This window comes from Rhipicephalus microplus, chromosome X (assembly GCF_043290135.1).
Source record: "Rhipicephalus microplus isolate Deutch F79 chromosome X, USDA_Rmic, whole genome shotgun sequence".
Classification (NCBI taxonomy): Eukaryota; Metazoa; Arthropoda; class Arachnida; order Ixodida; family Ixodidae; genus Rhipicephalus; species Rhipicephalus microplus.
Window position 1 is genome coordinate 484,710,917 of NC_134710.1, and position 25,671 is coordinate 484,736,587.

General features: G+C 46.8%; 1 protein-coding gene across 13 annotated transcripts in view; it reads right to left on the reverse strand.

Moving 5' to 3' along the window:
• The window catches only part of LOC119160784 (uncharacterized), a 708,235-nt gene that overhangs the window by 113,421 nt on the left and 569,143 nt on the right, over nucleotides 1-25,671 (reverse strand). Inside the window, exon 26 of one of the 13 annotated variants that reach the window (XR_012887743.1) lies at nucleotides 16,960-17,076. The exons of the other annotated variants lie outside the window; for them this stretch is intronic. The gene's annotated coding sequence lies outside the window, so the exon portion shown is untranslated. The remainder of the gene's footprint in view (nucleotides 1-16,959; nucleotides 17,077-25,671) is intronic. 13 annotated transcript variants of the gene reach the window in all.

Here is a 25,671-nt window from a genome sequence, read left to right on the forward strand (position 1 = left end):
ACAAAAGGCAATGCGCTACAAGTAGTTTGCGCGAGTCAACGTTTAGAGATACTTCCACAAAACACCTTTATAGATACTACATTGGCACGGGCTGCACCATTAAAATTAGGAAGATGAGGTTTTCGGAGGACGAGATATTTACATGTCGCAACGTGGGACAGCTATAACTAGTGTTACTGTATGGGCGTAACCTTAGTGAAAGTTTTATACTTCAGAACGGGCACGCGAACCATACTTGCATCCAGTTGGAAAGCCGCTGTTTACCACTAACCGTGGTGTGACCAGGGTTCCATCATAATTGCTCCCCTTGTTGACCACTTCAAGGAAGCTAACAAAAAGGCAGCACCCGATAGGCTAGAGTGGTACCGAATTCATTTTCCAAAATTTCGTCAGCTGGTCTGTCTCAACATAGCTGCTGATACATGAAAAAGTCCGGCACGATAAACGATGCAGCTTTCAACACACAAGTGATTCCAGTAAATCGGTGAATCTGAGCTTATGACCACTTAATTCGGCGAGCAGCAGTGCCAAACGTTACCGTAGCAGATGCAAACGTCACTGTTGGACCGTGGACGCAACACAAGCAGTGGCTGAAGTTATGTCTGGACGTAGCGCTATCATTGGCTATAGTTACAGCTGGACGTAAGAATAGTGCTGGCTATATGCCAAAAGATGAATGACTTGGAGGAGCGGCGTACCTCACGACACAAACAGGCCTGTGAAGCGCTACAGGCCAAGATTATACGACTTGACAACTCTGTCCAGAGATGACTGAGCAGTTACAGCAGCTACAAGTACAGCAGCTACAAGTTCAACAGCAATAACCATCAGGCTCCTCTCCCCCATCCCCTTCGGATGTGGAAGATAATGATCTGCCGGGACAGCCTCGGGACGAGGAGGAAACACCGCCTGCGGAAAATCTCAAGGGAGCTGTTGTCACAGGTCCCATTAATGAGGGAGGCAATCGCCGGGCTAATTCCAAGGGCTGGAGTACCGGCCCCCCGAACAGCATCACAAAGCACAGACAATTTAGAAGTGGTCCTATTTGGCACGCCAGCACACGTCGGCTGTGAACCAAAGAACGAGTTGGAGCCGAAAGTTGATAAACACAACAAAATTATATTCTTGAATATGGCAGATCAAACGATACACAAATATGCACACTCGACAATAGTTGAATACGATATGTCAACAGTCAAACAACGTACTACACAGTACGATCAGCTACACTCCAAACAACGGACTCATACAACAATACACGCTACAATGCAATCACATGCATTGAAAATCTAAGACACTTAAAGACTAAAGAGTTCGAAACTTATTCAGTTCAAAGTGCTTGGAACAAAGTCTGAATAATACTGTTCCAAGAACCACTCACACTAAGTCCAGCGCTGTTGTCGTCCCGTTGCCCCCGATGTTTCTCCTCCTGGAAACCTCGCGTTTTCAATTGGCCACTCCCCAAGTACCAACTTATTCCCTTGTAACATGTCGGCTTCTCACGGGCAGCTGTTGCAATGCGTCTTCGCTCCCTGGCAGTAGACACACTTTTCTGCTTGTAGCACGAGTCTTCACCCCTCAGGTGGAAATCCACTTCATCTCCTCCTTTGTCACTGAGGACAAAAGGTTTCGCCAATATGGCGGAAAAACCCTACGCATACTGGTGCGAAATTCCTTCTTCTCCTGCTTACACACACAGGCGTAAACTTTCTTCTTCTGATCTCCCTTCTCTGCTGCTAGCTTGAATACCTTTCGTGCTAGATTTCAGAAAATTCTCATCGTTTCGTCGGCGCGATGCACAGCCAAGGCTGGGGCAAGAGTGAAACGTTCAAGGGCCGTCCGCGACACGTGACGCAACTCTGCATGCCCACACCCCTTTCATTCGAGAACATTCCAGGGCTTGCTCGGCCTCCGATGTGAGGAGGTTAGTCGGCCAAACTACGCTTCCGAGGGGGGAGAGACGGCGCACCTGGGGAGTCTTTGGATGCTTGTTTTCTTTTTTTATCGTTGACCTTGAGGCGCCTTTCTGGCACCTGGTCACCAAAATTCAGCGGCGCGCCCTTTTTTGAGCGCTTGTTTGTGACACTGCCCCCCACTTTAAAAATATTATCACATAATATTCAAAACCACACAAATGAGCGCGAACAGTCACCACACATTTAAAGACTGCAACATAGTCCATCGCTCATGGCGGGTCACATTCACAATTCAATCTCACAACACATAGAATATAACCACAGGTACATGAGTACAACACTCCATCACATATTTCAAACAATACAAATGTAAAAGGTCTGTCTTTACAACAATTATACAATCATATACATCACATCACCGCAACAAACATTTTTACTCCCTCGACAGACACTTGTGACACCGGATAACAACAACACAACACACTTAGGCTCAACACTGCCAAACACATACCGATTCGGCCTCAGCACCTATCCTGTGTACTTCGAGCTGCAATTGTGCCCTTTTTTGCGGTGCCTGCTCAATCTCTTCTTATTTTTCCTCGTTCTGTTCCGGCGAGCCCTTTCAACCAACGGTATCTGGGACGGCATCTCAGCCATGGTTGTCACTTTTGACACCGTTAACTTGTCATAACGTTCAACTGATCTTGTCAGGTTATTTACCAGCTTGTTCACGTCACGATATTGAGCCTGGCTGGCCGACTCCGTCACCTTTTTACTGTTGGTCGGTTGAGGTCGTGCCGCCGTAAGTCCAGACGCCCGGCACATTCTCTCGTTCAACATGATCGCCTCCTGATTCACTGTCTTTTGCACCCAGGCTTCACCTTGGGCTCGATTGAAATCCTTCCCGAGATTTTTCTCCACTATATCTCGCGGTTCGAGTGTTGGTGAGGGCTCCATCTTCGGGTCTTCCCCCAAACGTTTTGGATTGTTCGGCCCTCGCGCTCCGTCAATATTTCGGATGATGAGGTCGTACAGGGGGTTCGTCATGCACAGGGCAGTAACCCTTCCACTGAAGTAGGGGTTTTCAACCTCAATCTCTGCTTCAGGAAGCATGCGAACCGTACTGTCAATTAGGCAAACCGGTTTAGTTTTACCAGTTAGTTCGCTTTCCCGCACCAAATTTCTCCGCATGATAACAATGGAGCTATCGGTGTCTCTTAACACTGTAACCTCCTTGCCCGCAACTCTTCCAGGCTGCGTTGGCATTCCCTTCGTAAGACCAGTTGGCTGTTTTGTCATTACAGCACCCACAATGGGAATTTTCTTCCTGTTTTTCATCTCCACGAATACGACGGTGACGTCATTGTCATCGACTTTCGGTGCCACCTGCACACAGGCCACTTGGTGAGTTCGACTCGCTCCATTACGACATGCATCTGCCTTGTGCCCGGTCTGACCACATTTGCAAAACATCGTGGAACACTCTCCAGAGCACGCTTCTTTTGTTCGTGTGCCGATTTCTTCTAATCTTCCGGACAATTCTTCTTGACCTTAGTCAAACTTGTGCCACCTTGTACTTCCAAGAATTGATCAGCCGATTCAAGCATGTCTTCAAGTGACTTAGCTCTCCTCTCTTTTAAGTACAGCGACAGGTTTGGGTGGCAACTGTTGAGAACTTGCTTTCTAATAAGGAGCTCTCTAAGCTCATCGTACTCCTGTGCTGTGCCTGAAAGTTCGATCTATCTCTCGAAATAATGGCTAACTCAGGCGACGTACTACGTAGCTGTCTCACCATCAGCTGGTTTTCCTGTCCGAAATCTGTCCCGGAAACCTTCCACAGTAAATCTAAATCGTTTCAGTAAAGCAGCCTTCACCTTTGTATAGTTCGCTGCATCAGTTGGCATAAGCTTACCGTACACGGTGAGGGCTTCGCCACTCAAGCAGGTACTCAAAGCAGTTGCCCTTTGATGTTCCGGCCAATTCTGGCTCTTTGCAATCGTCTCGAATCTGTGAAGGTACGCGTCAAGGTTGTCCTTCCTTTCATCAAATGCTACGAGCAGCTTGCTTGGGTTCAAACGGAAGCCATGATCTTCCCGTTCGCTGCTTTCAACTCTAGCTTGGACAGGATTTTCGCTTCGCTGTTGCAAATGGAGCTGCTCGAGTTCTATCTCGTGCTGCCGCTGCCATTCCCTTGCCTTTCTTCTTTCAGCTGTCACTGCTTAGCCCCTCTTTCTTCTTTCAGCTGTCACTGCTTAGCCTCTCTTTCTTCTTTCGCCATCTCGGCTGCCAGCCTATCTCTCCAGCTCCAACTTCAATTGCTGCTCTCTTTCTTCTTTCAGCTGTCGCTCCTTTGCCTCTCTTTCTTCTTTCACCCTCTCAGCTGCCAACCTCTCCCAGCTGCTTTTTCCGCTTTGGCTCTTTCAACCGCCAATCTTTCTTTGTCCAGCTCAGCTGCCTTTTCTTCTTTGGCCCTCTCTTTTTCTTTCTTTTCCTTTTGGCTGACCCATTTCCGTAGTTCGGCACCAGAAAGAACCATCTTCTCACCAAGAGCTGCTAACTTCTCCCGATCCATGGTGCCTTTCAAATAAAAATCCAGCCGCATGCACAAAATATCTGCCAACTCAGCCTATCAAAACACATTCTACACACTCGTTAACAAGAACACTGAGCAGCACATGAAAATTGTTCCGATAGCACTATCAACGACTCAAGGCTCTTTCTTACTGCTATGGACACACTGTGCACCAAAAGGTCCTTGTCGCGAATGCCAGATTAATTGTCACAGGTCCCGTTAATTAGGGAGGCGATCGCCGGGCTAATTCCAAGGTCCGGAGTACCGGCCCCCCGAACTGCACCACGAAAGCACGGACAATTTAGAAATGGTCCTATTTGGCGTGCCAGCGCGCCCTGGCTGTGGCCCAAAGAACGAGTCAGAGCCAAGAGTTGATAAACAAAACAAAACTATATTCTCGAATATGGCAGATTAAACGATACACAAATATGCACACTCGACAATAGTTGAATACGATATGCCAACAATCAAACAACGTACTACACAGTACGATCAGCTGCACTCGAAACAACAGACTACACACGGATCAGCTGCGCTTGAAATAACGCGTGTGCCACGCAGACGGAAGAATCGAAAGCATGAACTTTATTTATTTATTTATTTATTTTATTTTCCTCAAGGGTCTCTAACAGAAGGGACATTACATGAGGGGTGGGCATACAAGAAGAAGGTGAGGCGGTAACAGGTACATTTGTTTGAGGACTCTGGATGAAAACATTTTTCAGTGACAAAAGGTACCACTTAAAAGGTTTCGAAACATTGCCAAGTACACAAAATATATATACATGCCATACTAGGGAGATGACACTAGAAACCTTTATACATGAAATAGCATGGCAGGTCACAGTTCAGTTAGCTATTACAGTTCAGTGATGGTTGTCAGGGAGTTTTTAAAGGCTTCTGCATCCTGAATGCTAACAATGGTTTCCGGTAGGGCGTTCCATTCCTTAGCTGTCCGAATGAAGAAAGATTCTGCAAATGTGGTAGTTTTGGGACGAGGGTAATGTACTTGCATAGTGTTGCAACAACGATCAGAGAAATGGGGGCGTTGGGTGACGTAAATGGTGGATGGAGATGCGTGATAGAATTTGTGGAATAATGCGAGCCGCGCAGATTTTCGGCGTTGACTAAGGGGAATGAATGCGGCACGTTTCTTTAAGTCTGTTACACTGGTGAACGATGAGTAATCGGAAAAGGCGAATCTGGCAGCGCGGTTTTGGATGGCTTCTAGGTTTTGGATGAGATAATGCTGATGTGGGTCCCAAATTGCTGCGGCGTACTCCAGTTTGGGGCGTATTATTGTGGTGAAAGCTAATTTTTTTAAGTGGCTGGGAGCAAACTTCAGGGTTCTTTGGATATAACCTAAAGATCTACGAGCTGTTGAAATGACGTGATTGATGTGGAGGGTCCATGATAGATCACTTGAGATATGTATTCCAAGGTATTTATACGAGCTAGTCTGTTGTAGAAAACTGTTATGTAGGGTGTAGTTGTACACTAACGGATTAGTACGTCTGTGAAAAGACACTGATCTACATTTGGAAATGTTTAAACTCATCTGCCACTTGTGGCACCAATTTTGAACGGCTGTTAAGTCTGTTTGTAAAGCTATTTGGTCTTCATGACTAGAGATTGTTGCGTAAATAACGCAATCGTCGGCGAATAATCTTATATTGTTAGTAATACAGTGTGGAAGGTCGTTGATATAAATCAGGAAAAGCAGGGAGCCAAGTACTGTTCCCTGGGGAACACCGGAGAGGACGGGAGAGATTTGAGACCTGGCTGTATTTATGACGACGAACTGTTTTCTGTCAGTGAGAAAGTTATTAATCCAGGACAAGACGAATGGGTCGAGGTTAAGCAAAGAAAGTTTGGTCATAAGGCGGTGGTGAGGAACTTTATCGAAGGCCTTTTCAAAGTCAAGAAATATGGCGTCAGTTTGGATGTTCCGGTCAAGATTTGTGTGCAAGTCATGGATGAAGGCAGCAAGTTGTGTTTCGCACGACAGGCCTTTACGAAAACCATGTTGGGAAGGGTGAATAAAGTTGTGCTGTTCGAGGTGATTAATGATGTTGGTAAATAAAATGTGCTCCATAATTTTGGATGGGACACTCGTAAGCGATATGGGCCGGTAGTTATATGGGGATGCTTTGTTGCCATTTTTGAACAATGAAGTGATTTTACCGAGTTTCCAATCACTCGGTACCTGTCCCTGTGAAAGTGATTGAGAGAAGATTGATTGATTTGTGGGGTTTAACGTTCCAAAACCACCATATGATTATGAGAGACGCCGTAGTGGAGGGCTCCGGAAATTTCGACCACCTGGGGTTCTTTAAAGTGCGCCCAAATCTGAGCACACGGGCCTACAACATTTCCGCCTCCATCGGAAATGCAGCCGCCGCAGCCGGGAATCGAACCCGTGACCTGCGTGTCAGCAGCCGGGTACCTTAGTCACTAGACCACCGCGGCGGGGCCATTGAGAGAAGAGCAGCTGAAATGCAGCGCTAATTATCAATTGTGTATTCTTTAATATTTTGCTGTTGATATTATCAGTTCCACTTGCAGATGAGAGTTTCATTTTTCTAATTACGTTACTTATTCCATTTGCAGATATTTCAATAGGTGACATTGGCTCGCTTATAATAGACTCAAGGGTCTCTCCGCAGTTCATAAAAAAGCTATGTTCACGAGTGAAAACAGAACAAAAGGCATGGTTTAAGGCATTCGCCGAATCTACGTCACTGAGCGGTTTGTCATTTGTACCGGATAAGGTTATCGGCAAGATGTCTCTTTGGTTTATTGTTTGCCAGAATTTTTTAGGGTTATTTTTGAGCATGTCTGGTAGTGTTGTTCGAAAAAAATCGCGTTTCGCCTTTTGAATGTTAATCGAGAGGCATCGTACGGAATCGGAATATTCTTTCCATAGGGACGGTTGGTTCTGTTTTTTGGCACGTCTGAACACACGTTTTTTCCGGTTTATCAGTTTTTTAATCGCGTTGTTAAACCAAGGGGCGGATGTTTTGTTTTTAATTTTTATTCTTGGAATATATGCATCAGTTAGTTGGTTGAGTTTTTCGACCAGCAACTTCCAATTATTTTCTATGGTGCGCTTGTTGAATCCCTGCTCGTACGAAATGTAAAATTGTTCAAGTTCGCTGTTAATCTTTTCATAATTGCCACGACCGTAGAGTTTTATCTGCTTTGGTATAGGCTTATTTTCTGGAAAAGTAAAACTAAAAGAGGCAAGAATAATTTTGTGATCACTTATTTCTTTAAGGTAATGGAGAGAATGCAGGCTACTTGGATCCGACATTAGAATAAGGTCTAATATATTAGAGCTGTGTAATGTTTCCCTGGTGGCATGAGCTATTACTTGTGTTAGTTGGTAGTTATCTAAACAGGCTAGGAATTCGCCGCATTCACCGCTGCAAAGGGAAACGTTGTTTGACCACTTTATGGACGGATAATTGAAGTCCCTGCAAATTATGAACTTTGCACGGGGATACATTTTGTGTAGTTTGTCGAGTGTGTCGTTAAAGTTGATGTTAAAGTTGGGCTCTGATTTGATTTAGCCACTAGACCACCGCGGCTGCCCCGCCGCGGTGGTCTAGTGGCTAAGGTACTCGGCTGCTGACCCGCAGGTCGCGGGTTCAAATCCCGGCTGCGGCGGCTGCATTTCCGATGGAGGCGGAAATGTCGAGGCCCGTGTGCTCAGATTTGGGTGCACGTTAAAGAACCCCAGGTGGTCAAAATTTCCGGAGCCCTCCACTACGGCGTCTCTCATAATCATATGGTGGTTTTGGGACGTTAAACCCCACAAATCAATCAATAAATCAATCTGATTTGGGGGGGCGGTAACAGACACCTAGTATGATCAGCCCATGGGTACTTTTGCAAGCTACCCAAAGGGCTTCCAGTGGACTGGTAATGCTAATAACGAAGTGACGGATTGTATGTTTAACAGCGATAAGCACGCCACCACCTCGACCGGATAAACGGTCCTGGCGATGCAATGCGAAATTGGTTAGATATGAAAGAACTTCAGAATCTTTGATGGAAGGTGAAAGCCATGTTTCTGTCACCATCACGACGTCACAATCAGATGATTCAATTATGGTACATATTTCGTCGCGTTTCGGCATGATACTTCTTATGTTTGTGTAGAGAATAGAAAAGCTGACGTCGTTTGCATGTTTGGCGGGGTGATTCTGGGTATGGCGAGAGGGTGAGGCAACTGGCGATACATTTACTGAGATGTGAAATTGCTAGCTGCCGCGTGGAAAAATTTCTTTGACTTCTTTTCGGGTTGCATCATAGTGGTACGATTTTTTCCCGATAACTACCTTCTTGTAACGAAGCTTGAAAGGGCCGCCGTGCTCACGTGCGAAGCGTAGAAGCTCTCTCTGGGCAGTGCGGGTAGCGGAACAATAATCCTGACCTACACTGTACGGCGTATCTTTTAGTTTGAAGCCGTGAGATAAGATTGCTTCTTTTATTTTGAACTGGGAGAAATTAACAATTACTGGGCGCGGTTTTTCTGGTTCACGTTTTCCAATTCTATGCGCTCTTTCGATATCGTTCGGCACAAGGTTAATTTTGATGTGCTTCTTGCAAATGTCAGCAACAAACCCTTCACTGTCCGCCCAAGTTGCTTCTTCTTTTTCGGGGATTCCATAAAAAAGAAGATTGCACCGACGCGACCTATCTTCGGCATCGTTCAGCCTGCCTTCCATATTGGAGAGCAGGATTGTTGTGTCGGTTGATGATTTTGTTAAAGTTCCTACGCTGGAAAGAAGTTCCGGGATAGATGCGCACAATTCTTCAGATTTTGTGATACGAGTTGCAAGTCTGTTAATGTTACTTCGGTTGCTGTTAGTCGTTCATTTATCGTTTTCAGTTCGGAAAGAATTTGAGCCTGGCCTTCGTCTAGTTTTGTTAGAAGTGCTTGGATAGTTTGGTCGGTTTGACTGTTTGCGCTACGCGTGATAGGGCCTGGATTAAGCTCTACGTCACCTGATAACAGTAGCAGTTTTAGGACAATGTTCGCACATGTAAAGATATTCATAACAAAACACAAGAAACACTGTGGGCATGGCAGTTGCACCAAGAAACGGTTGCTAGTTTTTTTTGCATAAAGGAAGTCGGGCGAACGTACCTGCACAATAAATGCGAAGGGCGTGAAGGGATACCGCATGTCGGCACAACTGTCAAGCCCACGAAGTGTCGGCTGCGGAGCGCTGTCTTTTATGCCCAGTTGGGCAGCTGATGTCGCTGAGGGTGGCGCTGTTGAAAATTCTAGGAGTACGGTGAGGGGGTCGATGCAAGGGCCATCTTTCGGTGCTGGATGGAACGGTGCTGGAGCGTCATGCAGGAGAATGGGGCGTTGTCCGGATTGGTTGCTGCCGACAGCGTCGAAGGGCTCGACACGGCATGCAGCAGCGAGCACCTGCACAATAAATGCGAAGGGCGTGAAGGGATACCGCATGTCGGCACAAATGTCAAGCCCACGAAGTGTCGGCTGCGGAGCGCTGTCTTTTATGCCCGGTTGGGCAGCTGATGTCGCTGAGGGTAGCGCTGTTGAAAATTCTAGGAGTACGGTGAGGGGGTCGATGCAAGGGCCATCTTTCGGTGCTGGATAGAACGGTGCTGGAGCGTCATGCAGGAGAATGGGGCGTTGTCCGGATTGGTTGCTGCCGACAGCGTCGAAGGGCTCGACACGGCATGCAGCAGCGAGCACCTGCACAATAAATGCGAAGGGCGTGAAGAGATACCGCATGTCGGCACAACTGTCAAGCCCACCTGTCGGCACAACTGTCAAGCCCAACTTCTATGTAGAGTGGGCTTCCTAAGTATGAACGGTGCACGACACGCACTGAAATAGGAAGAGCTCTATCGTACTATGACCGCAGAGCATATGCTGCTCTATGCGGTAGCTGAAACGCACCTCCGCTAACTTGAGGAGCCACCCATCCACCCCGAGTGGAGATGAGAGGGCAAAAACAGAGCTGGTCACGGTGAAAAAAGAGGTGGTGTGGGCTTCCTGTGGCACCGACAACAGCAGTGGCAGCAAGAGGCAAGAGACTGTACCGACGATATGTGGATGACGGGCGACTTGATGGGGATACCATCGGCAGAGTGTGAGGTGTATATGGCTGTCCAGGGCGCACACTATGTGGAAAATGAGCGGCTATTGGTGTGTGTTCTTGAAGACGCAGAGCGCCTTGCAGGCTGCAGGGAAGTGCTCATTCTGGGCGACTTCAATGGCCATATTTCCGAGTTGGATGGATATACAGACGCGAATGGCAAACTGCTAATCCAACTGTCAGAATGTCTCCAGCTGGAAGTCTTGAACAATATTCCGCTTTGCGAGGGTCAAACCACCTAATGTGCTCGAAGAAGCGCCACATCTATTGACTACGCTTTGGCATCCGTTGAAGTGATGAAAGTCCTCCAGCGACTCCACATAGATGAGAAGGGTATGCACATCATCGGGAGTGATCACAATCGACTTCCGCTGGATTTCTCTAAAGCCTATCACCGAGAGCCAAATACAGAATAAAGGGTGACTCCTAGTATTTTATTTTTATTTATTTATTTATAATACCCTCATGGCCAAATGGCATTACAGAGGGGAGTGGATTACATTGAATAACACATAGTACATGGTGGGGAGGGAAAAATACAGCGTTAGTACGAATATAAGCAAAAGTCAGTGTACAAACAAAAAATATATTAAATCGGTCCTGCGTATACAAAGTTAGCTACGGTATCACGAAAAAGATGGTTGTCATTAATAGCAACAATTTCAGGGGGAAGGTAGTTCCACTCGCGAGAACGAGGCAGGAACGACTGCGCAGCTGTGTTAGTACGACAGGTGATAATTCCAACCTTGTGACGGTGATCGACACGGTTGGAAAAATACTGGGGTTGAAAAATAAGTTCGTCGGTACCTGCCGGGCGACTCACTTCAAACAGTGGCGGAGCAATTCGAGGCGAGTCCAAAAAGAGAAGAAGCTAAGTCATAGGAAAAGTATGTGTCAGAGCTATGTCGCATCATGGAAATGCATAAGTTTTGTGGTGGCACAAGACCTGCACGCCACCACAAAAAACCCTGGTGGGACAAAGAAGTTGCCGCAGCATGGCATGCCCGGCGGGAAGCGAATCGCTCCCATCGTCGAGCAGTCAAAACGAAGGACACTGTACAAACTGACGTTGCGTGGCAGGGCTACCTTCAGTATAAGCGTGACATGCAGTAGTCTGCATGACAACAGCAACTAGAGAATGGTTAGAGCCGCGACAGCGAGAAGTAGGCCGCACAGCGCTCGCATGCCATGGAAGGGTGGCAAATGAGGCAGTCCAGGGGGACATGGGCTGGTCTGGTTTTGAAGCTCGGGAGGCATCCAGCAAGCTAATGTACCGGGGTTGCCTGCAATTCATGAGTCGAGACCGGTGGGCACGGCGGGTATTTGAATACCTTTCGCCAACGTGGATTCGTACAACCTGGGAGAACCGAGTGTTTCGCCTAGAACAGAAGTACATAACCTTTACGGGACCTGTACAGGCTGAAACCACAAGGCGATATACCAAGGAAGTGCGAAAGCAAGTTCGTGAGAAGGAGAGAGAAATGTGGCGACACGCAGAGTGTCAAAGCCACCCTCGAACTATACTGAACCTACAAGGACACCATCGACACAGTTCATTTGTACATCAACGGCACCGAGAGCTCACTTCTTTTCGAGGCTCGCGCAGGCGCGCTCCAAACCCTCGCCTACAGAAGAATGTTTGACAACGCGGTGCTCTCGGTGTTGTGTCGCACATGTGGAAGTGCGGAGGAAACAATTGCGCACATTATGCTCGAGTGCGGCCAAATAGGCCTCTCGGAGACGGAGCCATTGCACACAGCGCTGGGCTTTGCAGGTGAGGATGGTGTGATTAATCCACAAGCAGTGAAGGAGAGGATGCGGTGTCTCGAGCGCTGAAGGGCAGTGGTTGTCTCGCAGCGAGCGAAAGCACTGGGTGGCGCAGTGCAGTGACAGTGTAGCAGTGGTTACAAGCTCGAGCAGAGCGTGGTTTTGTGTGTGGTTTTTTTTTGTCACCGATTTATATGCTAGGGTGCCACTACACCCGCCCACTAAAAAGAAAACAGCATCAAGTCATCACTATCATCACCTGGACGTAACGATTGAGGTGCTTACAGTTACGCCTAGACGTAACCCTAGCCACACTGTTCCCCGTCACTGAGTGCACGTTTCACTGCGTCGGTTAAGTGGCCACGAAACGCATCCAAAACCAGCATGCTGCGAAGACGCAGCAGTGCACCTGGCCGACGGTTCCACACCACTCTTATCTATTCGAGCATCATGGCCTCGTTCATGTATCCCTTTTTGTTGACGCAAATGACAACACCGGGCGGGAACACTTCTTTCGGCATTGTCTTGCGTTTAAGAACGATGAAGGGTGGAAGCTTTCTACCATCTGCCGTGATGCCAGCATGACGGTGAAGCGTGAGTGCTCGTTGCCAGTGGACAACAGCTTCACATCCTTGGCACCGTGCTGCGTGATTGTGGTCGATGAAGCCATGTCAAGCCCCATGGGGGTCTGATCGGCGTTGCCAATCTGCCCCATCATGTAGTCATTCTGCTCCCAAAGCCAGTTCACGAAGCATTGAAAGTTTATGAACTTGTCCTTGAACTCCTCCGGCAACTTTTGATAGATGGATGTGTGCCGCCGGAGAAAAAATCCTTTGCGTCGCATAAATCGACGCACCCAAGAGTTTGGTGCATGGAACTCTTCTCTCGTGAGCCCAGCTTCTCGAGCGAGTTCCACGGCTTTCTTGCAAATGGTATCCACGGTCATTGGCAGCGAGCGCGCACGAACTTCTCGCACAAAGTCCGCTAGCTTGTCCTCCAGCTGAGGATGAACAGCACTTTGTCCACGATACGACATTTTTCGAGGATTGCACATCTGCAGCTTCCCTCTCTGCATCCTCCAATAGCGCACGCTTTTTTCTGATAGCAGCCATATTCCCGTTCGCTTTTGCAAACTCAACAACATTTAGTTAAAATGCAGCTGAGTACTGCCTCCTCGTACCGCTACTCATATTCAGTGAACGAAAAAAAAAAGACCACTAAAAATGCAGAGCAATGTCAAGCGGAGCGAAAACTAAGAACAGATCGGAAGCAAATCACGAACACAAAAAAGCGATTGGATTTGGATGCAGATATGGCTGCGTCCGGCTTCTCAAGCACATGCAAGCCAACTCTGCATGCAAGCCACATGTCGCCAGACAGTGGTGCACTTTCGGCTGGACACCGCTATAAAAGGACAAGAGGCGACTTCAGCTTATTATTTTATTGAAAATATCTCGAATTATATTCCGGTTTATACGGTATATCGAATTTTCAGGTATATCTAACTTGCAAGTTATCTCCTTCAAATTCCACTGTAAAAGTATGAAATTTGCACTTTTATATCGAATGGTATTTTTACCCACCTTAGGATATATCGAACGCCGCATGAGCTGCAAGGTGCGCTTCGGCACTTGCCCTTCCCCCTCCCCGCAATCTCCGTGGCAGCGCAGCTCTGCCAAAACCTGAAACACTCGAGAAAAGGTAAGGGCGAGAGGGCTCGGACTGCGCAATCTCCAATTTGCAAAAGAGCTTTTTTTTCGTTTCTTTTTCTCTCTCTCATATTTTCTCCGCGTGCATGTCGCTTCAGAGAGCAGAAAAAAAAGGAGCCGACATCCTTGCCTACGTACCACCCCTTGTGCAGCATTTCCGGCACTGCACCGTGCTCCCTACCGGGCTGCAGAAATTAGGTGCCTCTTCCTCTTCTAACCACTGCAACCACCACCATCCTTTTTCTTTTGCATGCATGATGTGTAAAGCCGCTGCGTAGCTATGACCAGCGTCAAGAAGCGCAAGACCATTGACTTTACGACAAAGTTGAAGGCTATTCACTCTGTTGTGGCGGGTGAGAAATGTAAATGTTCGACCGGCGCAGACGACTTTAGGATACCACGGAGCAGCAAATGTTGGGAGCCTGTCATGTGCGCGCTTCAGCCAACACGATTGTAGAGAAGGCACTCTGTGCCTCGTTTTTAGAAGTGCGCGCGAAGACCATTCCAGTGGATGGCTCGATGCTGATCGCCAAGGTCAAATAGTTTGCCTCTGCACTCTGTGAAACAACTTCGCCGACAACAGCAGGTGGCTTCACGGATTTAAGCAGCACTACAATATTGTTGGCAAAACCATTTTTAACGAAAGTGAAGCTGTCAGTAGCCAGGACATCCAGCAGTGGATCACGAAATAGTGGCCGGCAATCCCTGCAAAATTTTCTCCCGTGGAAATCTTCAATGCCTGATGACACATAAAGACGGACACAGGGGTCAACTGCTTCCAAAAGGCAGGCTTAGAGACGGCGGAACTTGCGGAAACCGGTGAAGACAAGGACGACCGCATAGACGACGCGTTTCGGTAGTTGTGATAAGATCAAGACTAGCGTCTTCAACATTTCCAAAATAAAGAAGCAGGCTATGGTTGGCGATTTTTTTTTCACGCAAATAAGTCATTCTGTTATGGCATTTGTGTGGAATTAGTTGTCATTCTAGGATGCACCTATTGTGGTGATGATCCGCTACAGCTAAGCTCTTGGTGCCTCAATTTTTTTATATCGAATTTTTTATTTATCGAACTAATTGCGATCTTTTTCAAGTTTGATATATCTGTGTTCGACAGTATCTATCATTCCAGATGCCTATGTTTGGCTGCTCTCATGATCAACCCCCCAACTTGGGGTACACCAAAATTAGCATGAGAGGGTAAGATCGTTTGACCAATACGACTCGCTGGTTATGACATGAATGTAATGGTGCGATCCTATCACGTACGACCTCAAGCGCTGTCTACAAGACATTGCCACATACCAGCGGGCGGGCATGTGCCATTCGCAGGCAGGTCTGTGCTACAGGTGATTGACACTTCATATGTACCCAGAAACAGCAAGAACCTGCATGGGTAATTTTAACATGTGAGCATTAAGAAAAAGATGACCTCAGTTGCGTTGACCTGACAAATGTAGAGAAAAATTGCGAGGGTCCCAGCAGGAATTGAACCCCAGCATTCTGCGTGGCAAACAAGTATTTCACTAAAAAGTCACATTAGGTCTTGCAACTGCTTTTCAAGTACACCGTTATATTTGTGAAATGTCAATAGTGATTGCAGTGTTGGCTATCCAATCTTCTAGGCAGTGCATACATACTCCTATCCTAGAGCTGTCACATCGGGTTAACGACAGTAGTAGTGAGATGCCATGCACTGAAGTTGATTTATGCAGCAGCGTCCTGGGCTACCATCCTCGCGAGTACCAGCTCTACGTCAGCTAACTACTTCTGGTGCTGCTAATACTCATATTGATGTTGGTATCGATATACAGCACGGCGGCACAGCCAGTATGCGGTGGTCTCAAAATCCGTTTGTCTTCCTTCTACAGTTCCTTGGATTGCTGGGCCCCCTTTTTGCCGAACCTTTCGATCTGGGAGTGGGAGATGCGCATGCGCCGCACCCTGCGACCAGCCTCATCTTTCCTTGCCGGTCATCAACTGCACACCCGAACCACCTGCCTCTACAGATATCAGCCACGTGGGCATCACTGATACCAGAAGCCGTCCAGGTGGCGCCGGTGCAGATTCCGGCTATATATGAGCGTCCTGTTCACTCCTCGGCCACTGGGCACGGCGGCACAGCCAGTATGCGGTGGTCTCAAAATCCGTTTGTCTTCCTTCTACAGTTCCTTAGATTGCTGCGCCCCCTTTTTGCCGAACCTTTCGATCTGCGAGTGGGAGATGCGCATGCGCCGCACCCTGCGACTAGCCTCATCTTTCCTTGCCGGTCATCAACTGCACACCCGGACCACCTGCCTCTACAGATATCAGCCACGTGGGCATTACTGATACCAGAAGCCGTCCAGGTGGCGCCGTTGCAGATTCTGGCTATATATGAGCGTCCTGTTTACTCCTCGGCCACTGGGCACGGCGGCACAGCCAGTATGCGGTGGTCTCAAAATTCGTTTCCTTCTACAGGTGAGCAGGCGTTACGGAAAATGCTTTCGCTCAGGCGACCCGTTCTTAATTGTGCTGCCGTGCCCATGGTCTTCTGGTGTGTTTTATGATGTTTCTGGCTTGTTGCGACAACTGCTCCTTCTGGGCGAAGACATTGAGACCAATCCTGGTCCTGATTTGGCTAAAATTGCTAAACAACTAGAGAGCATAGCTACTGACATAAAGGACATAAAAGAAAAGCGACTAACCGATATAGAGAAAAAAATTGGACGCCTTGACTATTTCAGAGAACAAAATTGCTTCTTGCCAAACTCAAATAGCTTCTTTGAGCACCGTAATTCATCAACTAGAAAAGCAGGTTGATCAGCTCGAAAACCATAGCAGAAGATCGAACCTAATAGTGTACGGCTTACCGGAAAGGGACAACGAGACCAGTGACACACTTGAACACGTTGTCAACAAAGAAGTAATTCAAGACTTGTTGGAGCTTGAACCAATTAGGATTGAGCGCATCCATCGAATAGGTAGGCCTGCACCAAACAAGATTAGACCAGTTATTTTTAAGCTGCAAGACGCACACGACAAGATCTCAATTCTTAAGCAAGGATCTAAGCTAAAAGGTTCAGATTTCTCCATTGGTGAAGATTTCTCCCGTAGAGTGCGAGATGTCAGACGTAAACTGTGGGCAAGTTCGAAACCAAACCGCGACAAAAAAGAGAAAGTGTCGCTAGTTTTCGACAAACTATTCATCAATAGCAACGTTTACACTTGGGATACCGAAAAAGATGAACGCCTACTCCTACGAAAAAACGACGAACGAAAGCCAAATCGTCCACAGACGAGGCAACAGGCTCAGGCATTAAACAACGCATCATGATCAAAAATACTTCCAAAAGGCCAATCAACCGAAAAACCAGGAACACCCCTAACAGTAATGCGAACCCAACCAAAGAAAAGCAACTGCGCCTGCTGAACCTGAATGCTCGTAGTCTAATAAATAAAACTGACCAGCTTGAAATTATCTTGCTTAAAAATGACCCGCACATTGTCGTAGTGACTGAAACTTGGCTCTGAAGCGACATATCAGATGACAGCGTCTTTCCCGCATCCTATCAGATCTTACGTAAAGACAGGGCTTCCAGAGGCGGGGGCGTGGCTGTTCTTTTGAAGAACAACATACGGGTCGTTTTGTTGCCTGATATCGACGAACTTGAATGCCTGTGCATGAAGGTTTTGTGCTGGGGGTACTCTTTCATTCTTTACGCGCTTTACAGGCCTCCTGATTCCCCATCAGAATATCTAACTAGACTTCAAGAGCACATGTCGAAATATGTGAACAGCAAAGTTTTTCTGATTGGGGACTTTAACTTTCCAGGGATTGACTGGAAACGATTGATGGCTGGTTCAGAATTTTTGAAACACACAAACATAGTGTTTGATATCATGCTTACACATAACCTAATACAAGTAGTAAACGAACCAACTCGTGTACAGGGCCCTTGTAGTTCCCTTCTGGATCTTGTATTTATTCCCCGTAATTTTGACCAATACTCTGTTACAATAGAACCCGGGATATCTGACCACCACTTAGTATGCGTTACTTTACCCCTTCTCAAGTTAAGCTCCCAAGATAGGTCGACGACACGGCGCTTCAAAGATTACTCACGAGCTAATGACAAATCTGTACTTGACCATCTAGAAATATGTCTTGCTAATTTTGATGGTGATGACGTTTGCAACCTATGGGGCCGGTTCAAAGACATGTGCCATTACTGCCTTGACAACTTTATACCCAGCAAGCGCAAAAAAATTCACAAGTGTACACCCTGGATAACACGCAAAATTGTTCACTTGAAACGCAAACTTAAAAGATTAAAAAAGAAGAAGGCACAGTCTGACGTTATCACTGACATTAAAAATTCTTTGCAAAACGCAGTGCGCTGCTCAAAGGACCACTACTTTCAAACCCTCCTACCAAACTTCATAAAAAATGATCCTGATAAGTTTTGGCATTACATTACTGATAGAAGGCAGCCTGTAAGGGAAATGAAAATCGATGGGGACCTCGTTTCTGACCCTGCAATTATTGCTAAATATTTTAATCATTATTTTCACAGTGTGTTTTCTCCTGCGCAAACGTATCCACTGTTAATATCAGATCCTGGCATTTATGACGCTGACTTTGTATCTTACTCTGGAGTACTATCTATGCTGTTAAATTTGAAAACCAAGTCTTCATGTGGTGCAGACCAGATTCCAAACGCCTTTTTACGCAGATATGCCGAAATACTTGCTAAGTTTCTTGTAGTAATATTTCGTACTTCTTTGTCGACTGGGAAGCTGCCGAGTGACTGGAGGATGGCTCTGATTGTTCCCGTTTTTAAAAAAGGTGACCGGTCCAGCTTTCAAAATTACCGTCCGATATCTTTAACGTCTCAATGCTGCAAGATTATTGAACATATTATTTCCAAACACATTTTTGAATTTCTAGACGAAAATGCCGTACTAACAAATTTTCAACATGGTTTTAGAAAAGGTTATTCCACGGCAACCCGATTGGTGACAATAATTCATTCGTTCACAGCGTGTCTTGACAATAACGGCCAAATGGATGCTATATTTTTAGATTTCAAAAAAGCTTTCGACAAGGTACCACACGACAAACTAATAGCAAAACTTAAAAACATTCACATTCCGGATATTTTTGTTTCCTGGATTGCAGCCTACCTATCCAACCACGAACAGCTTGTAAAAATTAACGAAGAAGAATCTCGGTGTCTTCCTGTCACCTCTGGGGTTCCACAAGGTAGTGTTTTGGGACCATTGCTTTTTTTGTTGTATATTAACGATTTAGTAACTGTTGTTGACCCTACTGTTCAAATTCGATTGTTCGCTGACGACTGTGTTTTGTTTTGGGAAGTCACATGTACTAATGATCAGAACGAACTCGAGAAAAACATTGAAAACGTGCGGGAGTGGTGTGCAGAATGGGGAATAGAATTAAATTTGGAAAAAAGTGTATATCTCTGTGTAACGAGAAAGAAAAACCCTAGTGAACACGTGTATAAATTAGGATAGTCTTCTCTCACACAGGTTGACAGTTATAAGTACCTCGGCGTTACGCTAACAAACAACTTATCATGGAACATGCACATAGATAATATTTGCTCGTCTGCCTTTCGGAAATTATGCTTCCTAAGATATAAGCTCAGAAATTCCCCTCCAAACGTAAAGCTTCTTAGTTATTTCACTTTCGTTAGGCCGAAGCTGGAGTATGCGAGTATCGTGTGGGACCCCCATACTAAACAAAACGTTAAAAAACTTGAAAGGATTCAGCGGAAGGCCATTCGGTTTGTTTATTCTAGGTTTTTGCGAACGGACTCCCCCACAGACCTAATGCTAGCTAGTAATATTCCTTCCCTTCAGGATCGTAGAAAGAAGTCCCGCCTTGATTTTCTGTCTCTTTTATATAATCGCGAACTTTCCCTTGATCCAACCCCTTTTCTTTCTCCATTAAACACAAGACCGACAAGACATCACCAACCAAATGCACTAACTCCGTACTTCGCGAGAACGGACACGTTCAAATTTTCATTTTTTCCATGCACCATTTCAGACTGGAACCAGACAATCGAATCTAGTACTTGCGATACTGAGTAACTGTGCACTGTTTTGTTTTTGTTTTGCGTGTATTGTATTTCTCTTTGTATTACGCCATGCCCTCCTACTTGGACCGAAGTGTGGTCCGCAGTATGTATTAAATAAAATAAAATAAATAAATAAAATACAGCGGTCAGGGGTGGAAGCAGGCTTCAGTCTTTTGGAACAGCTTTGGGAGCAGGAATAAAACGGTTTCGGAGCATAAAAATTTTTTTGAAGCAGATTTCTCGGGTTACACATGACTGTTAATTAGAATTTTAGCTTTCTCATAAACACAAAAAATTTCAGTGGTCTTTATTAAGTATTCAATGCTGATCAAGTGACCAGACTTACCCCAATATATATATATATATATATATATATATATATATATATATATATATATATATATATATATATATATATATATATATATATACAATAGAACCCCGCTGATACGTTTTTCACGGGACCGTAAAAAAAACGTAGGAGCCGGGAAACGCAAGAGCCGAGAAACACGAAATATTGAGAAATAAGAGTAGTGGTGAACTGCACATAGTTTTATTTTAATTGTTTCGCATGAAAAATCATGCAGCACCTCAACAGTCTCCGTGTCCATGCTTGCAGCCTATCCGTTGACAGTGCGAAAGCATAATCCATGTCTGTTTTTGAAACGGTCGACCCAACCATTAGATGCACAAAAACCATCAATACCGAGCTTGTCGGCGACCTTGAGTGCCTTCTCTCGCAGGATGGCACCGTCAAAGTTAACTCCTGCAGCCCTGGCTTGTTTGAACCATTCGAAAACAGCCTTGTCAAGCTGCACATGCTCCTGACTCCGGGCTTGCTTGCTCTTGACGTCCAAGATTCGGGCAGTTTCTTTAATTTTGATCCATTTTGCAACGATGGAGTTCAAGATGGAAGGCGTCAGTCCTAACTTCTTCGCTATGCACACCTTCTTCCACATCGGGTTTTTTTTCACAACGTGGAGAATGTTCAACTTCTCTTGCAGCGAAAGTGATTTCCGTTTTCTTCATGTCATACTGTTTGAAGACTATTTGAAGCATTGGAAGTGTAAAGGCACTATGCTGCACGGTCGTATAACCTGCGCAATGATCGACACGAAACAAAAGCAATGCGAGAAGACCACAGCAAGCACGGGTAGCACGGGCACACATGGGCAATGGGGATGGCGGTCGGGCTATACCCTTTGAATTGGGCCGTCTGGGCGACCCGGTGGCGATAAGTTTAAGCCAGCGTGACATCCCAAGAAAACAAAAACAGGTCTCAGAGACGTTACTTTTACAGATGCCAAAACCAATTTTAGGGCCCCAACGCGTCATAGACACAATCTTTCTTAGAGTGCAAATACGGATCTCAAAGGTCATGCTTTTGCTGGCATGAACCGAAAATACGTCATAGGTGTTGCCCCCGGCACTTTGGGCCGCCAATCCCATCGTCAAGCCACCAAGCCAAGCTACATGAAAGACAACATGGCCACTCGGGCCGGCGCGTTGTGGTACTTCGCAACGTATGATGCAGGAACAATCCCACAGTTGCGACGCAGCAGCGGGGTTCCCAATGCATTGGATACTATGGGAGCTCTGCCGAGACCAGCCGAAAACGACGTAAGAGCCAGGAAAACGCAGCACACGGGAACGCAACAGCGGGCGTCTACTGTATGTATATATGTATATATATATATATATATATATATATATATATATATATATATATATATATATATATATATATATATATATTAAAATAGAGGTGTTGTACGTCGAGAAAGGTTCAGACGCAGCTTGGCAAAATGTGCTTTATCAGGCAGGTCTGGCTAATGGCGAGCGGCATGCGCGAGCTACTACTACAGCCACCGATCATCCTCGTCTTCTTCATTACCAGCAGAGCGTTCGTTATTCAGATACATTACAATTACTCCCCGCGAAATAAAGAGCCATCCTGGCGACCTATGGACAAGTAAACACGGGACGGTCATAGGAGGGCTTAAGTCTCGAGACGTGGACAATTTGCTGGCCACGACGACGTTGGTCAGAAGATGGTTCCAGTGGCTCAATGAGGTAATTCACTGGTGACATTTTTTGTAGCACACGATATGGGCCGTGATACTTGGGGACCAACTTGGTAGAAAGGCCAGGTGTAGCAGAAGGGACATGCAGCCAGACGAGTGAACCTGGATCGTAGGAAGTAGTGTTATTTGATGCGTCATGGTGGTGCTTTTGGCGTCCTTGGTCTTGAGTTGTAAATGATCTCGCCAGTTGGCGGCATTCTTCAGCGTATGTAGCGGCTTCAGACAAAGTCGTGGACTCTGAGGAGTCAGGTTTGTACGAAAGAATGGTGTCCATAGTACAAGAAGGTTCACGTCCGTAAAGGAGGAAAAAAGGAGAGAACCCAGTAGTGCTTTGAATGGCGGTATTATAAGCGATTGTGATAAACGGGAGCACTCGGTCCTAATTGAAGTGGTCTGACGAGATATACATAGACAGAATGTCCCCAAGGGTGCGGTTGAAGCGCTCTGTCATTCCATTGGTCTGGGAATGATAGGCGCTTGTAGTGCAGTGAACGACGTGGCACTCACGCAGCAATGCTGTGATGACGTGTAACAAGAATACGCGACCACGATTGCTCAGTAACTCCCGAGGTGCTCCATGACGTAATACGATGTTGTGAAGAACGAAAGTCGCAACGTCTTTTGCTGTAGACGAAGGAAGGGATGAAGTTTCGGCATACCGCATGAGATGGTTGACGGCAACTATGATCCAGCGGTTACCGTCAGCAGTGTTGGGAAGGGGATCATAGATATCGATGCCGACGCGGTCGAATGGTCGGGATGAGCATGGTAAGGGTAGCAAGGTACCGCTGGCGTGACAAGGGGGAGCTTTTCGTCTCTAGCACGTCGAGCAGGCCCGAACGTATTGTCGTATAAAACGGTACATGCCACGCCAGTAATATCGGAGACGTATGCGAGAATAAGTCTTCAGGAAACCTGCGTGGCCACATTGGGGGTCGTCATGAAACGTGGAACAAATTTCAGATCGCAGATGGCGTGGAATCACGAGTAGCCACTGACGTCCACCGGCTGCAAAGTTGCGTCGATATAGTACGTCGTCGCAAGTGGCGAAGTGCTCGACTTGCCGCCACAATGTGCGAGAAGGGGGGAAGCCGTCCGCCCAGCCAGCATGTCTAGAATCGAAGCAACCCAAGGGTCCTTGCATTGCTCAGATGGCATGTCGGCGATGGTGACGGCAGTGGCATCACAGGTTAGACTTTCGCAGCAGTCCGGGTCAGGTGGTAGAGGCGAACGGGATAGGGCGTCTGCGTCCGAATGTTTTCGGCCGGAGCGATAGACCACGCGAATATTATATTCTTGGAGGCGTAATGCCCATCGGGCGAGGCGACCGCTTGAATCCTTCAGTGACGACAACCAGCAGAGGGCGTGGTGGTCAGTCACGACGTCAAAAGAGCGCCCGTACACGTAAGGTCGAAATTTCTCTATCGCCCAAATAATGGCGAGACATTCCTTTTCAGTGACAGAATAATTGGTTTCGGCTTTGCTAAGAGTTCGGCTTGCGTAGGCAACCACGTACTCATGGAAGCTGTCTTTCTTCTGTGCAAAAATGGCGCCTAGCCCGACACCACTAGCGTCGGTGTGGATCTCTGTGGATGCCGATGGGTCGTAGTGTCGCAGAATAGGCGGCGACGTGAGGAGGCGGCACAGTTCATTGAAAGAATCGTCACAGGTGGCAGACCAGGCTGAAAGGTCTCTAGAGCCGGCGAGGAGCTTGGTCAAAGGAGCAATAATCGTCGCGAAATTGCAGACGAAGCGCCGGAAGTAAGAGCAAAGGCCTATGAAGCTTCGGAGCTCTTTCATGGTGGTCGGTTTGGGAAACGCTGAAACGACTGTAAGTTTGGCAGGGTCAGCAAAAATGCCGTCTTTTGAAACCATGTGGCCAAGAATCGTAAGCTTTCGAGCGGCGAAATGACACTTCTTCAGATTCAGTTGCAGCCCCGCGGCAGAAATACACGCGAAGACTTTCTCGAGGAGGGTTAAATGGGTTGCAAAATCAGTTGAAAAGACCACAATGTCATCTAAATAACAAAGGCAAATGTTCCATTTGAGGCCTCGAAGGATAGAGTCCATCATCCGCTCGAAAGTAGCTGGCGCGTTACAGAGGCCGAAGGGCATGACTGTGAATTTGTAAAGCCCGTCGGGCGTGATGAAAGCAGTTTTTTCGCTCTCGGCCTTTGCCATGGGTACCTGCTAGTATCCAGAGCGCAGATCTAAAGAAGAGAAAAATTTGGCTCCCTGTAGGCAGTCTAAGGCATCGTCAATGCGTGGCACCGGATAGACATCCTTGCACGTGATTCGGTTGAGACGCCGGTAGTCCACGCAAAACCTGATGGATCCATCCATCTTCTTCACCAACACAACTGGAGAGGCCCAGGGACTGCTTGACGGTTTGATTATGCCACGTGTCAGCATGTCGTCAACTTGTTCATTAATGGCACTGCGTTCGGTAGTTGACACACGATATGGACGCTGCCGTAATGGCGTCTCTCGACTGGTATCTATACGGTGAACAACAGATGACGCTCGACCTAAGGAAGGCTGATTGTGGTCAAACGAGGCTCGAAAATGCTGTAGGAGCTCGATCAGCTGTTCCTGCTGCCCAAGCGTGAGGTTGCAATCAATGGACTTGCGGAATACATCCATAGGTTCAGTAGCGTCAGTTGCGGGTGTAATGGCACAAGTCGGTAAAAATGGCTTGTCTGGATAGATCGGGTCTTCGAAAATTCAATTTAAGGTCTCGAGGCTTCCCAGACACTCGCCGCGTAGCAGGATGTACGGACAAGCAGAAACGTTGCACGCATTAAGTACCGCCGAACCATTGGAAAAGTTGATGACGGCAAACGGGAGGACGATGGTTTGGTGTTGCACACTAGCTATAGTTGGTTGTAACAGGAGCATCGAGTTAGTGGCAGCAGGGAAAAAAACAGGCACTAGGACGGCGGACAACAGCGCGATGTGGACGTCAGCTGCGGCAAACACTTTCGTGGGACTGTGGTGGTCGATATCAAGGCACGGATTCGTAAACGTGAGTTCAGCACGAGCGCAGTCGACGAGGGCCTGATGGGTAGAAAGGAAATCCCATCCTAGTATGACGTCGTAAGATGAACGTGGGAGAACAAGAAAGTTGACGGCGTACGAAACATCTTGAATAAGAACGCGTGCTGTGCACTGAGCTGTCGGCACGATGAAATGGGAGGTGGCTGTACACAGTGCAAGATTCGTAAGCGGTGTTGTAACTTTTCTCAAATCGCGACACAGTTTTTCACTAATTACAGAAACGATGGCGCCTGTGTCGATAAGTGCACGTACAGCAACACCTTCTACTAGCACATCAATTTCGTTGGTCGGACAAAGAGGAGGTCTTAGAAAGTTCGACGACGACTCAGTTCTTGCC